The sequence below is a fragment of the Ursus americanus genome, chromosome X, assembly GCF_024610735.1.
Source record: "Ursus americanus isolate L20-20 chromosome X, mUrsAme1.1.p, whole genome shotgun sequence".
Taxonomy (NCBI): Eukaryota; Metazoa; Chordata; class Mammalia; order Carnivora; family Ursidae; genus Ursus; species Ursus americanus.
In genome coordinates this window covers 65,610,208-65,624,724 of record NC_142164.1, presented here as the reverse complement: position 1 = coordinate 65,624,724, position 14,517 = coordinate 65,610,208, and the positions used below count along the sequence as shown (strand labels likewise).

The window sequence follows — 14,517 nt, the reverse complement described above, 5'->3', positions numbered from 1 at the left end:
TGATTACCCCCTCTTTCTTTATCCATACTTTTAAATGGCCCATCTACTAAATTAGAAAATCAAAAGGGAAATTTGAATGTATTTTGAACTGATTTAAGATGAAAACACAAAATTTAAAATTTGCAGGATGCTGCTAAAAAGTGATACCTCATGGAAAATTAATAGTAGTAAGTTCTTACCAAAAAGAAAAGAAAGGAAAAGAAAAGAAAAGAAAAGGAAGGTCTCAAATCAGTCATACCATCTTCTATCTTAAAGAATTCTTTTTTAAAGATTTATTTATTTATTTATTTATTTATTTATTTATTTATTTATTTGGCAGAGACAGCATGAGCAGGGGGGAGGAGCAAGGGGAGTGGGAGAAACAGGCTCCCCTCTGAGCAGGGAGCCTGATGCGGAACTCGATCCCAGGACCCTGGGATCATGATCAGAGTCAAAGGCAGACACTTAACCACCTGAGCCACCCAGGCGCCCCCCTTTCATTACTTCCATTACTAACTCTCCTTATGTTGGTATAAGAAGGTTTCCTGAAAGGGGAAATATTCTCTTCTTTCTAAGAACTTTATTTATAACAGAACTAAACTGGAAATAACTAAAATGTCCATCAACGAATGGATAAACAAATTGCGGTATATCCACACAACAGATTACTACTCAGCAATAGAAAGGAATGAACTATTTTTTTAAATGATTTTATTTATTTATTTGAGAGAGAGACAGAGAAAGCACAAGCAGGGGGAGGGGCAGAGGGAGAGAGAGAAGCAGACTCCCCATTGAATGCGGAGCCCGATGTGGGAGCCCGATCTCAGGACCCCAAGATCATGACCTGAGCCAAAGTCAGATGCTTAACTGACTGAGCCACCCAGGTGCCCTGAAAGAAATGAGCTGTTGATAGACATAACAACATGGATGGCTCTCAGGTAATTATGGTGAGTTAAAGAAGGCACACTAAAAGGAATAAATAATCTGACGCCATTTATATAAAATTCTGAAAAATACAAAATCATCTATAGTGACATAAGTGATCAATGAATGATCAATGGTTGCCTGGTAAGAGGAGGTGCTGGGTGGGGGGAGGCATTATAAAAGGTCACAAGGAATCATTTGGGGGTATTAACTATGTTCATTATCCTGATTGTGATGATGAATTCATAACTGTGCACATATGCATGTATATGTATAGCAATACCTGTATATGTATATACACATTTGTGAACATATATACTCATCATATGTATATGAACATATTATGTGTATATACAAGTATGTGTCTATACATGAATATATGGCACCTATCATTTACATATATGTCAAAACTTACTGAATTGTCCACTTCTTTTAAATATATGTACTGAATTATATGTCAAATACACCTCAATAAAGCTGTTTTTTAAAAATAAGAAAATAAAGGAAATTAGGCATTACTTTGCATAATTGCTAGAGGCGGATGGGAAGGCCAGTTAGAACTGTCATTATGAACGCACTGTCACCTTGCACAGAGAACTGGAGATTGATCTAAAAACACGGTTACATTTCTGAGGAATGTACTAAGTATTCATTTACAGGTAATATCAAAATCTCTGCTTCTTGGAGTTAGTTTCATAAAAGACAAAGGATAAGTTAGCCAAATATAATGAATTCTGAGAATTTGTTATGTATTAGAAATATAGGGTATATAACTGATAATCCTTAAAGGACTAAGAATGACAAATTGTTATAATGCTAGTAGGCATACAGACATCACTGATCTTCTGGTTTGATAATAACAATCATTTTCCATTTATGGTATAAATAATCTACACATAGAAAGTAACCTTGTCACTGAACCCTAATTTTAGGCTACACCTGAAGAACCCGGCTTTGGCTACAACTATTTGCTTTGCAGTTGAAAAAACCCACTTAGCAATCTGGTTGACCTGGCATTACAGAGTCCCCCAACCTGTAGCTTTGCCATACGTAACCTTTAAAGTTATGGGTCTGGTAAAGTATTGTGTGTGTGTGTGTTATGGGGTCATCCTATTTATGGTTGTTAGACTTTAGTTCACAAACTAGCAGCTTAATGAGAATCCCGCAATCATAGGATTTAGAGCTAGAAGGAACCTTAAAGTTTATTTATTCAAACCTCCCCTACCCCTCATTTACAGAAGCACTGGAGGCTTTGGTTTTCTATTGTTGCTGTAACACATTATCACAAATTTAGCAGCTTAAAACACCCATTTATTAGGGCACCTGGTTGGCTCAGTCATCAAGCACCCGACTCTTGGTTTTGGCTCAGGTCATGATCTCAGGGTCTTGGGATCCATACTCAGCATGGAGTCTGCTTGAGATTCTCTTTCTCTACCTCTACCCTTCCCCCCACTCGTGCTCTCTCTCTCTAAAGTAATAAATAAAAAAAACACCCATTTATTATTTCACAATTCCGTAGGTCAGAAATCTAGGCAGGCTCACCTGGGAATTGTGCTTAGGGTCTCAAAGGCCAAGTCAAGGTACTGGCTTGGTCTGAGCTCTTATCTGGTGGCTGTAGAGGAGGATTTCCTTCTTCTAGGCTTACTCAGGTATTGGCAAAAATCAGTTCTGTAAGGTTGTGGGAACTGAGGTCTCATTTCCTTACTGGCCTTCAACTGGGATTTGTTCTCAGCTGGTAGAGGCTGCCTGAATTTCCTTTGAACAGTGTGTTTTGAATGTATCTGACTTCACTTTCTGCATACCTCTTCTGCTTTCAAGGGCATGTGTGATTATACTGGGCACACCCAGATAATCAAGGATAATATCCTTATTTTGTACTCAACTGATCAATAGCTTTAATTACATATGCATAATCCCTTTTGACGTGTAAGGTAACATATTAACAATCCCAGGAATTAGGGTATGGATGGACCTTAGGGGCCATTATTCTGCTTTTCACAGGCCCTGAAAAGCTAAATGACTTGTCTGAGGTCATTCAGTTAGTAGCAAGGACTCATTCCAATACACCACACGTTGCCTCTTGCTGACATATACTCACTGCTCATGCTAAATAGCATTTTAGTAATCATCACTTCAATGCCTGTAAATGGCTCAGAGTTAGTAAAATTGTCCTGTAATTTACTCTTAGGCACAGCTCACAACTGCACAATAAATGAGCAAGTGATGCTCATAAAACTGCTTAAGAAGCTAAATGTAGCACCTCAATCATGTCCAGTACTACTAGCCTCATATAAAACAGTGAACACGAATTCTATTCTGTAGACACATGGCTCAACTTGAAATGATAAAAGATTAGTTCCAACACTTCTTCAAAAGTAATAATAGCCAAATTCTATTGAATGCTCACTATGTCCCAGGCATATTACACGAAATAATTTATTTAATCCTCAGACATACAGGTATGTTCCTTCTATACACAATTTGTTGAGGGTTTTGTATCATGAAAGGATATAAATTTGTCAAATACTTTTTCTGCATCTCTTGGGAGAATGATTTTTTTTGTGCAGTTGAGATACAATATTATATTAGTTTCAAGACTATACTTCCAGGGGTCATTTCTATAGTTTGTTACAATATTACATTAGTTTCGGATGTAAGATACAGTGATTCAACAGTTATATACATTACAAAGTGATCACCATGCTGAATCTAGCTACCATCTGTCACTATACTACGTACATACTACATATTATTTACTATATTTCCTGTGCTAGACATTGTATCCCTGCGTCTCATTTATTTTATAACCAGAAGTCTGTGTACTTTAATCTCCTTCACCTATTTTGCCCATCCCTCACATATAATCATGATTTTTATCTTTCATTCTGGTAGTGTACTAAATCCATCACATTTATTGCTTTGCATATGTTGAACCATCCTTGCATCCCAGGGATAAATCCCACTTGGTCATGCTGTTTAACCATTTTAATGTGTTGTTGAATTCGGTTTGCTAACATTTTGTTGCAAATCTTTGCAACTATATTCATCAAGAGTACTGGTCCATACAAATGCTATATGATTTCACTGATACGTGGAATCTAGGAAACAAAACAGATGAACATATGGAAGGGGAAAAAAAGAAAAGCAAACCATAAGAAACTCTTAACAACAGAGAACAAATTAAAGGTTGACAGAGGGAGGTGGGTGGGGGATGGTCTAGATGGGTGATGGGTATTAAGGAGGGTATTTGTTATGAAGAGCACTGGATGTTAAATGTAAGTGATGAATCACTAAATTCTACTCCTGAAACATTATATTATATGTTAACTAACTAGAATTTAAATAAAAATTTGGTGATAAAAAGAGTATTGGTCTATAGTTTTCTTATAGTGCCCTCATCTGGCTTTGTTATCAGGGTAACATTGGCCTCACAAAATGAGTTTGGAAATATTCCCTCCTCTTCAGTTTTTTGGAAGAGTTTGAGAAGGACTGGCATTAATTCTTTGAATGTTTGGTAAAACTCACCAGTCAAGCCACTGATCCCTGGCATTTCTGTGTTGGGAGGTTTTTGATTACTGATCCAACCGCCCTACTCATTACTGTTCTGTCCAGATTTTCTATTTCTTCCTGATTCAGTCCTGGTAGGTTGTCTGTTGCTAAGATTTGATCCATTTCTTCTAGTTTATCCAATTTGTTGGCATATAATTGTTCATAATATTCTCTTATACTCCTTTATATTTGTGTGGTGTCAGATGTAATGTCTCCTTTCATTTCTGATTTTATTTGAGTCTTCTTAGTCTAGTTAAAGTTGTATCAATTTTGTTAATCTTTTCAAATAACCTACCTCTTCATTTCATTGATCTTTTCTATTTTTTTCTGGTCTCTATTTCATTTATTTCCTCTCTGATCTTCCTCACTTCCTTTCTTCTGCCAACTTTGAGCTTAGTTTGCTTTTCTTTTTCTAGTTCCTTGAAGTATAAAGTTAGGTTGTTTATTTGAGATCTATGTCTTTAATATGTGCATTTATTGATATAAACTTCCCTCTCAGAACTGCTTTTGCAGCATCCCACAGGTTTGGGGGTGTTGTTTCCATTTTCATTTGTTTTGAGATATTTTTTATTTCCCTTTTGATTTCTGCTTTGGCCCATTGGTTGTTTCAGAGTGTGTTGTTAATTAAACACTGCTGTTGAAAATTTGTAGATTTTCCTGCTTGCCTCTTCTTGCTGACTTCTAGTTTCATACCATTGTGGATGGAAAAGATACTTGGTATGATTTCAATCTTTTCATATTTGCTAAAACTTATTTTGTGATATTATCTATCCTGGATAATATTCCATGTGCACTTGAGAAGAATGTGTATTCTGCTGCTATTGGATGGAATGTTCTTCTATAAACATCTATTGGGTCCATTTAGTCTAACATATGGTTCAAGTCCAAAGTTTCCTTGTAGATTTTCTGTCTGACTTGCTGAAAGTAGGGTACTGAAGTCTGCAACTATTATTTTTCATGTTCTTTCATTTTCATCACTTCCCTTCATTTCCTATACTAGCATCTCTGAGAGTAAGATTCCTTATTCATATAGTTTATGGCAAGAACTTTTTTGGATAGTTCATGGCTTTACTGTGGAAATGTTAAAAAAAAAGATAGGTTCTGAAGATAGTGTGGGGCTGGCAAATTAGTTACTGACGTGGTTGAAAAAAGGCAAAAACAGCAAAAGGCAGTACAATAACTCAAAACAATATAATTTTAATGCCAAATATGTAGGCAAGAATAGTTTTATCTTTATAAATCATCTACTTACAGGGCCCTCTTTGGAGGTACCAAAATATTCTGATTGTATTTATTTCATAATTATGAGCTATTCTTCCCCATTAGGCAGTGTTCTTCTTGAGACCAAGGACTGTACATATTTAATTTCTGTATCTTTAATGCCCAGTGACAAAATAACTGATACACTGTAGGAACTCAGGTGGGAAAGAATGCATTCCCGCTACTATCAACCTAATTCAGGTTCTTATCACTTCATATGTGAGCTACCTACAATGATTCTTATTTGATTTTCCTACTTCTAACCTCACCCCTCTCAACTTCTTGCATATGTTTCCATTAGTATATCACTACCCTCTTTGAAAATCTTCAGTGGGTCCTTATTTGCCTATATCATGAAGTCCTTTAACTTGATTTTCAACAATTTTCACAAATGACCCCAATTTACCTAACTTTATATCTCATTATAGCTTTTATATAAAATGTATTCTACAGCCTCTCTGATCCATTAATCATCATATTCTGAACAGATTATGTTGTCTTCCTACCTATTTGCTACAAATGTCCTTACTTCTCCTTTCCACTTTACTAAATTCTCTCCCATCTTCAAAGCCCAGTTGAAGTTTCGCCTTCAAAGAACCCTTTCTGATGTTCCCAATCCATTAATGATCTAGGCTTCTTCTGAATTCCTATACTAAGTTGTCAGTTATACTCATTTTCTATGTGCTATCTTATATTGTTATCTTTATACATACACTCTTTCCAATAAGACTTGTAAGTTTCTTAAAAGAAATTCCTGTGCCTTCCATATGCTGCTCTTTACATACAAGATACTAAATTGGACTAAACTACTGTCTCTAAACCTGCCTTGTGCTCACACTTTTGCTCACTCTAATCTTCCTGCCAGGAATTCCTATTCATTCACCTATGTTGAGCTACATTTTCTAAGTCCCTATCTCCTCCATTTAGCATTCTCTGATCAATAGAGCCCACAGTGACCTTTTGCTCCCTCCTCTAAATTCTATAGGATATCATGCATTTCCCATATCCTGCATTTTATTGTCAGTTGACTGATCATAAATATGCTTAACTTGCTGTAGCAGACTGTAAATTCATTAGAGGAATGTCTGTTTCTTTTTTTTGTTTTTTTATCTCCAACCAGACCCCAGACAACATGTTGCACCAGGCACATTTTTTTGTTGATAAAATGAACTTAAATGTATCCAATGTGCTAAGGAAAACTGAACTCTTGTCTCCAAGAAGCAATCAACCTTGAAAAATCCCTTTAATTCCTCTTCCCATCTCAAACACCCTAAAACTGCCCCCCCCACCCACCGGGGGGGGGGGGGAACACATAAACCATCTATCCAACCAAATACAGTGCAGATGCAAGAACTAAGTATATATTCTGTACCAACTTCCTTTCCTACCGACTGGAACTATTTTTTCTAATAAACTCATTAACAATTTTTATTAAAACAAAAAATTCTGATGGATGCCCTACAAAGTATGTTGTATGGATAACTGATCTGAAATGGGAAAGGAGATGAAAGAACTATGGTGATAATTCTTACCAACAGTCAGCTTTGAGAGTGGCTGTTAGATGAGAATATCCATGTAAGCATGATTAAATTAAATCCCAGGAGCCAGTGGATGTTTGCTTTTACTTCTTAGTGTCTGGTGATAACCTTTTAGATCTATCCCAGGAAGGAATTAATGTTGAAGGTATTAGGTCTTCAATATTATATCTGTCTCTTTCCCTGGATTTTCAGGACATTATCTCATTCATCTCAGTTAGCATGCCATTTCTGCAACCCACTCAAGTACTTGTTATTTTATTATCAGAAGAATAAATTTCATTTAAACATATGATATAAAAAACATGCTGCATTCCTGAGGCGCCTGGGTGGCTCAGTGGGTTAAGCATCCGCCTGCAGCTCAGGTCATGATCCGGGTCCTTGGATCGAGCCCTGAGTCAGGCTTCCTGCTCAGTGCGGAGTCTGCTTCTCCCTCTATCTCTCCCTCTGCCCCTTCCTCTGCTCATGTGTCCCCCACTCAAATAAATAAATAAAAAATATGCTGCATTCCTAAATAGGACTATATTATATCTTAGAGCTAAAAACTTTCTGAAGGTAAGTCATTTTTATTTTTTAATGTTAAGTCTATGGAAAAATACCATTTACTGCATCAGAGTTTCTCTAAACAGAACTTTTCTGGAATTCAATTCATTTAATGTGTAGAATTGAGAGAGCTCTAAAACATTTTACTGTAATATTCAACAGTAAGTTTAAAAACTATTAATAAAATAACATCAGGTCTTATATAACAGGAAGGTTGGGAACAAAGTGGTTAACCTGCAAGGCTTTCTATTCCTTTTTTTTTTTAACTTGATGGACCTAAACAAACCACTTTCCTTATATCTAATTCTGATTTCCAAAAATTCTGATCTTGACTTCAGAAACCTGATTTTGCTTTTCTCTATTCTTGAGTTTAGTTTGGCAATGTCAATCTGATCTCCTACAATCTTGTTCATATTTTTATCTGTTGCATTGACTTTTCTAGATCACTTTATCTCAAGGTTTCTGACTCTATCTTGTTGTCTTGTTCCAATTCAAAATCTCTTAGTTTGATTATTTGATTCGGTATTCTTGTCACTGGTATGAACAGTAACTGAGTAATCCTACCTAAGCAGTACAAAAGGAAGGGTCTGAGCCACTTTATCAATAACACGGTATCTTCAGTGTAAGATTAGATATGATCTTTTTTCTTTTAAAATTTTTATTATAGTCATGGTATGTTTATAGAATAAAAAATAAAATAGGTAAAAATTTTGAAAAGAAAGCAAGCTTAAGTTGAGCAGAGGTGAGAAGACAGTAACTTAGTTGTTGTAAAAGAGTTCAGGACCCCTAGATTTATAAAAGAGACTTTTAAGTTACAGAAGTCTTTAATAAATTACATACAGAAAACTGAAGGGGTGATGAAAATTGAAGAAGGAAAACTTTGATTTTTTTTTTCTTTTTAACAAAGAGAGCAACAGACTCCCAAACGCAGCTACTCTATGTGGGGTCCACAGACAAATAGCATCAGCATCACATGGAAAGCTTATTAGAAATGCAGATCTCAAGCCTCACTCCAGACCTACTGAATGAGAATCTCCATCTTAACATGATCTTGAGCTAATCATATACACATTAAAGTCTGAGAAGCATTAACATAAAACAGCAAGAATTTGTTCAGAAAAAGGCATGCCAAATTAATCTTATTTTATCTTTTGACAAGTTTACTTAAATGATAAAGTCAGAGAGTAAACAGACCTAATCTAACAATCTCAGGAAAAATGACTCATAATAACAGAATATCAAACCATCTAACTGCTTTTCTACAATTTAAAGCATATGGTCTTCCCTTATTATAGCACTACATATTACCAGGATCTCGTAAGTGTGTAACCTAAAATTGTCTTCACTCTGACTTCCAATGAAGCTTGACTGTAAAAGGTGAAATTAAAAAAAAATCACTTGAGAGACATGGTATTTCCATCCATTTATCAATGTATTCAAAATTTTATCCTTGCATCAAGGTGCATCATCAGAAGCCTAGATCTGTACTACATTAGCTTATAGTACATAGCAGAAGTGCAGTCACTTTCTGACAGTTAATGTTCTGCACACTTAGCTTTTATTACTAAAACAAACTTCTCTATATAAAATATATTTATGCCTTTGCTATAAAACTATTATCATTGTCCATTATATAATGCAACTTCCTATATTGTCTACAGATGCCAAGTATGTAACATAAATGAGTTAAACAGACTATAAGAAAAAGCAACTGCCAGATATATAATGAAACTTTCTTATTAACTGAACAATGGTAAAAGCATTGTTAACATAGTACAAACAGGTAAGAAAATAGAAGCTATACTTTAAATTTGAATTTTAAAAATAAAAAACACTTAATTTATCAAATTTTCCTTTTGAAATTGATTTCTCTGTTGGTTGGGAAATACAAACCTGAAACTCTTCTATACCAATATGTCAATAACCACATGGGCTGACAGGGAAAAAGCAGACACCTACATGAAAATTTGGGTACTGTTATCAAGAGATGTCAGTTGGAAAGTGGAATGAATGAACAGCATCTGACCAAAAGCAATTAATGTCCACTACATCTGATATGCCTAAATTGTCCAATTAGAATTCAATACCACATTACATTACAGTTCAATTTGTAGTTCTTCTTTCACATTAGTAGTATTAATTGAGAAAGGCAAAATAAATAGTTTCTCATTATCATAATGTTAGGAATGAGAAAACATTTTACGAATTCAATCTTTGAATATGCAGTTTAGGTAATCACTTCTATCTCTGGAAGCCAATTTCAGCATAGAGAAGTGAGTCAGATTACTCTTTGCCAAATGAGTTTCCCAAAGAAATTACTTCACTAAGAACATATGAATTACAATTTACATTTGTGTAATTACTTATGAATGCATTCGCAGAGAGAGAGAGAGAGAGAGAGAGAGAGAGATTCACAGTGTTTATATGGGTTGTCATAGTCACCAAAGAGGTCAAGTCTTTGAGCTGAGGCTGAAATTTTCCCATGGATGACAACAAGTTGAGTTCTTTCAAAAGTTCAAAAAATATCTCTTTAGCACCTGGTCATGAATGTTGTGCTGCATCATATAGATCTCCCCTTCAAGACTGAAGTATTTATTTCCAGGCTGCTCTTTAGGAATTACCCTGAAGAGAGCCACCTCACCCAAGATTATGCCCCCGTTCCAGGGGAGCTGACATCTAAGACTAGTCAACACTGGGCTACAAGACATGGCCATCTTATTCTAACCGAAAACAATTCTGAAGGACCATCCCAGCTTCAGAGTTCCTGGTGGGGTAAGCTGAGGCCCTGCAACTTTACATTAGCCCAATTTCTCCCTTTACCTAGTCCAGCCTCCTTTGATTCTAAGAGTACCCCTTAATTAACTATCTGCACACTAAACACCATCTTAAAAGTCGGCCTCCAGGGCAACCCAACCTTTGACAGCACCTCATCCAATAAGATCCCTAACCTCCAAGAACTAGATGCAACTATTGTATTATGCATCAAATTTACCCAATAAAGCAATAATCTCTGTTGAAGCCACAGAAGAATATCTATCCATATGCGTATAATTAACACATCCACATGTTTGAGTTTTAGCTTTTTAGCACAAAGCGCTTCCTGGTAAATTACACAATTAATAGACATCTTATACTCTCAAAAAACACTTCAACCTTGTATTTAAATTTCAAATCAAGATTTATTTTAATAACTAACTATTGCAGAAATATCTTCTGTAGTCACACAAATTATGTTGACCAATCAACATTAAACTTGTGAAACACAGAAACTGTTCAAAAGTTCTGTCCTATCAAAATTCTCATTGACACCACAAATAAATACGCTTTACTGGGCAGTACTACATCTGTCTATGCAACAACAACAAAGAAGAAATAACCCCTTTTAAAGCAATCTGTCCAATAAATTACCGACCATATCCTCAACGTGCCAAACAACAGAATTTCAGATTAGATTTGCATTTGAAACTTACGAACACATCTTATGCCTCTCTCAATAGACACTCTTCTGTAAACTGTCATCTGTGGAAGTGTTTAATTCCTGGGCAATCTTTTTCTTAATATATAAATATAAAATTGCATTTTATAACAGTATTGGTTATTTTATTCAGTTAAGTTTTCATGACCTCACTTTTCTGTATACTAGCCATAGTTTCAACTTCACTTTGCTTTATAATGAGCTTGTAAATTGTATTCATTTGACACAGACACACACTGTACATTAAACACACCAGAATTTTTATTTCCATCACAAAGAAATGTGTTCTTTCTTATTTTCTTGAAACGCCCTCTCAGTCTAGCTTACATTCTCTCATTCTTAAGAGATGTGGGTGCCATAAACATTTAATTTCCTCTAATATCCACTCTACAAATAATAACAACACAAAAAAAGACAAGTGACAACTTGACACACAGGATAAAGTAGAAAATAAGGAAGTGTTTGGACTGTGTCAAACTGTAGAATACACGCTCCAATATCTAAAGAAGGCAATGGCCACTTAGCTCCAAATGATTGTTGCTTAGTGGGAATACTGACCAAGTGTTTCCAGATTTTTCAATTTTTTCCAGAGAAGTCAGAAATCCTGATTTTTATTTAAAATTGTTAAATGCTGGCAATTCATCCCTATGCAACACATTTCTGGCCATATACAGCTTGTGGTCCACTGATTTGCAAATGCTTTGCTATGCAATAAATTCCTTTAGAATGTAGAATTGGGAAGAAAAGTTTGTCAGTCTTAAAGAGGGTATTCAGGAAATGCGGGACAAAAAAACTATGAGGTATATTTAAAATAAATAATAAAATAACAAAAGTCCCTCCTTATAAGTAATTTCTTTAAATGCAAATGGATGAAACTCCAATCACAATGCAGAGATTGGAAGAATGGATAAATAGAATCCAACTATACTGTCCAGAAGAGACTCACTTTAGATTCAAAGACACAAACAGGTAGAAAGTGAAATGATAGAAGATATTCCATGCAAATAGTAACCAAATGTGAGCAGGGGTGTTTATAGCAAAACTGACTTAAAATTTAAAAAGTTACAAAAGACAAAGGACATTATACACTAATTAAAAATCCAATACAGCAAGGAGATAAAACCATGATAAGAGACCATGAACTTAAGAGAATTGAAGGTGAAATAGAGCTCTACAATAATAGTTGGAGACTTCAAGACCTCTTCTCAAAAATGGATAGAACAACCAGACAAAAGTAAGAAATAGAGGACTTTAACAACACAATAAACCAAGAGACATATATAGCACAGTTCACGCAGTAACAGAATACACATTCTTCTCAAGTGCACATGGAACATTTTCCAGGACAGACCAAATGTTAGGCCGCAAATTTAGTCTCAATAGATTTTATTTATTTATTTACTTACTTACTTATTTCAGAGAGAGAGAGCAAGAGCAGGGCAGAGGGCAGAGGGAGAGGGAGAGAGAGAATCTTAAGTAGGCTCTATGCCCACTGCAGAGCACAATGTGGGGCTCAATCTTTACGACTCTGAGATCATGACCTGAGCTGAAATCAGGAGTCAGAAAATCAACTGACTGAGCCACCCAGGCACCCCTGAATAGATTTTAAAAGATAGACATCATGGGGCGCCTGGGTGGCACAGCGGTTAAGCATCTGCCTTCGGCTCAGGGCGTGATCCCGGCGTTCTGGGATCGAGCCCCACATCAGGCTCCTCCGCTAGGAGCCTGCTTCTTCCTCTCCCACTCCCCCTGCTTGTGTTCCCTCTCTCGCTGGCTCTCTCTCTCTCTGTCAAATAAATAAATAAAATCTTTAAAAAAAAAGATAGACATCATATATCTTTTCTGATGACAAAAGGATAAGGTTACAAATCAGTAACAAAAGAAAAACTGAAATTATTTAGAATTTGTAGAAATTAAACAACACACTTAAACAACCAATGAAATGAAGAATAAATCACAAGGGAAACTAGAAAAAACTTAAGACTGACTGAAAATGAAAATATAACCTACCAAAACTTACAGGAAATTGAAAAAACCACGCTAAGGGAGAAATTTATATCTATAAATGCTTACATTCAATAACAAGAAAGATCTCAAATCAACAACCTAATTTTATAACTAAGGGAATAGGAAAAAGAACAAACTAGCCACAAAACTACCAGAAGGAAGGAAATAATAAAATTAGAGTAGAAATAAAAGAAACAGAGATTAGAAAAACAATAAAAGAAAATCAATGAAACTAAGAGTTGGTTTTTTGAAAAGATAAACAAAAGTGACAAATCTTTAGCTAGATTAAGAGAAAAGACTGGAATAAAATCGGAAATGAAAAAAAAAGACATTACAACTGATGCCTCCAAAATTAAAAGAAATGCATGAATTCCTAGAGACACAACCATCTATGAAGCCTGAATCATTAAGAAATAGAAAACCTGACAAACCTGTAACTAGCAAAGAGGTTGAAGCAGTAATCAAAAATCTCCCAACAAAGAAAAGCTCAGGATTAGATGGCTTTACTCCCAAATTCTAGCAAATATTTAAAGAATAAATGTCAATCCTTCTCAAAGTCTCCCAAGAAATTGGAGAAGGGAACACTTCAAAACTTATTTAATGAAGCCAGAATTACCCCGATATCAAAAAAAAAAAAAAAAAACCAACAAAAGAGAAAATACCAATGGCATTTTTCACAGAAGTAGAACAAGAATCCTAAAATTTATAGAGAACCACAAATGACCCTGAATAGCCAAAGCAATCTTGAGAAAGAAGAACGAAGCTGGACGTATCATACTCCTGGATTTCACATAATACTACAAAGAAAAAATAATCAAAACAGTATAGTACTGGTATGGAAACACACACACAGATCAAAGGAATAGAACAGACACCCCCCCCGAAATAAACCCACACATATATATCATCCTCAGTGGGGAAAAACTTTTCCTCTACAGTCAGGAACAAGACAGGGATGTTCACTCCCACCACTGTTATTTAACATCGTACTGGAAGTCCTAGCCTCAGCATCAGACAACAAAAAGAAATAAAAGGCATCCAAATCAGCAAGGAAGATGTCAAACTTTCACTCTGGCAGATGACATGATTCTCTATGTAGAAAACCTGACAGACTCTACCAAAAAAATTGCTAGAATTGATACACAAATTCAGCAAAGTTGCATGATATAAAATCAACATACAGAAATCTGTTGTATTCCTATACACCATTAATGAGGAAGCAGAAAGAGAAATCAAGGAATTGAT

General features: G+C 35.4%; 1 protein-coding gene and 1 pseudogene across 1 annotated transcript in view; one reads left to right on the top strand and one right to left on the bottom strand.

Moving 5' to 3' along the window:
* TEX11 (testis expressed 11) overlaps positions 1-14,517 on the bottom strand; it is a 270,954-nt gene that overhangs the window by 144,034 nt on the left and 112,403 nt on the right. The window lies entirely within an intron of this gene.
* Positions 3,497-3,579, top strand: LOC123797194 (small nucleolar RNA U3; annotated as a pseudogene).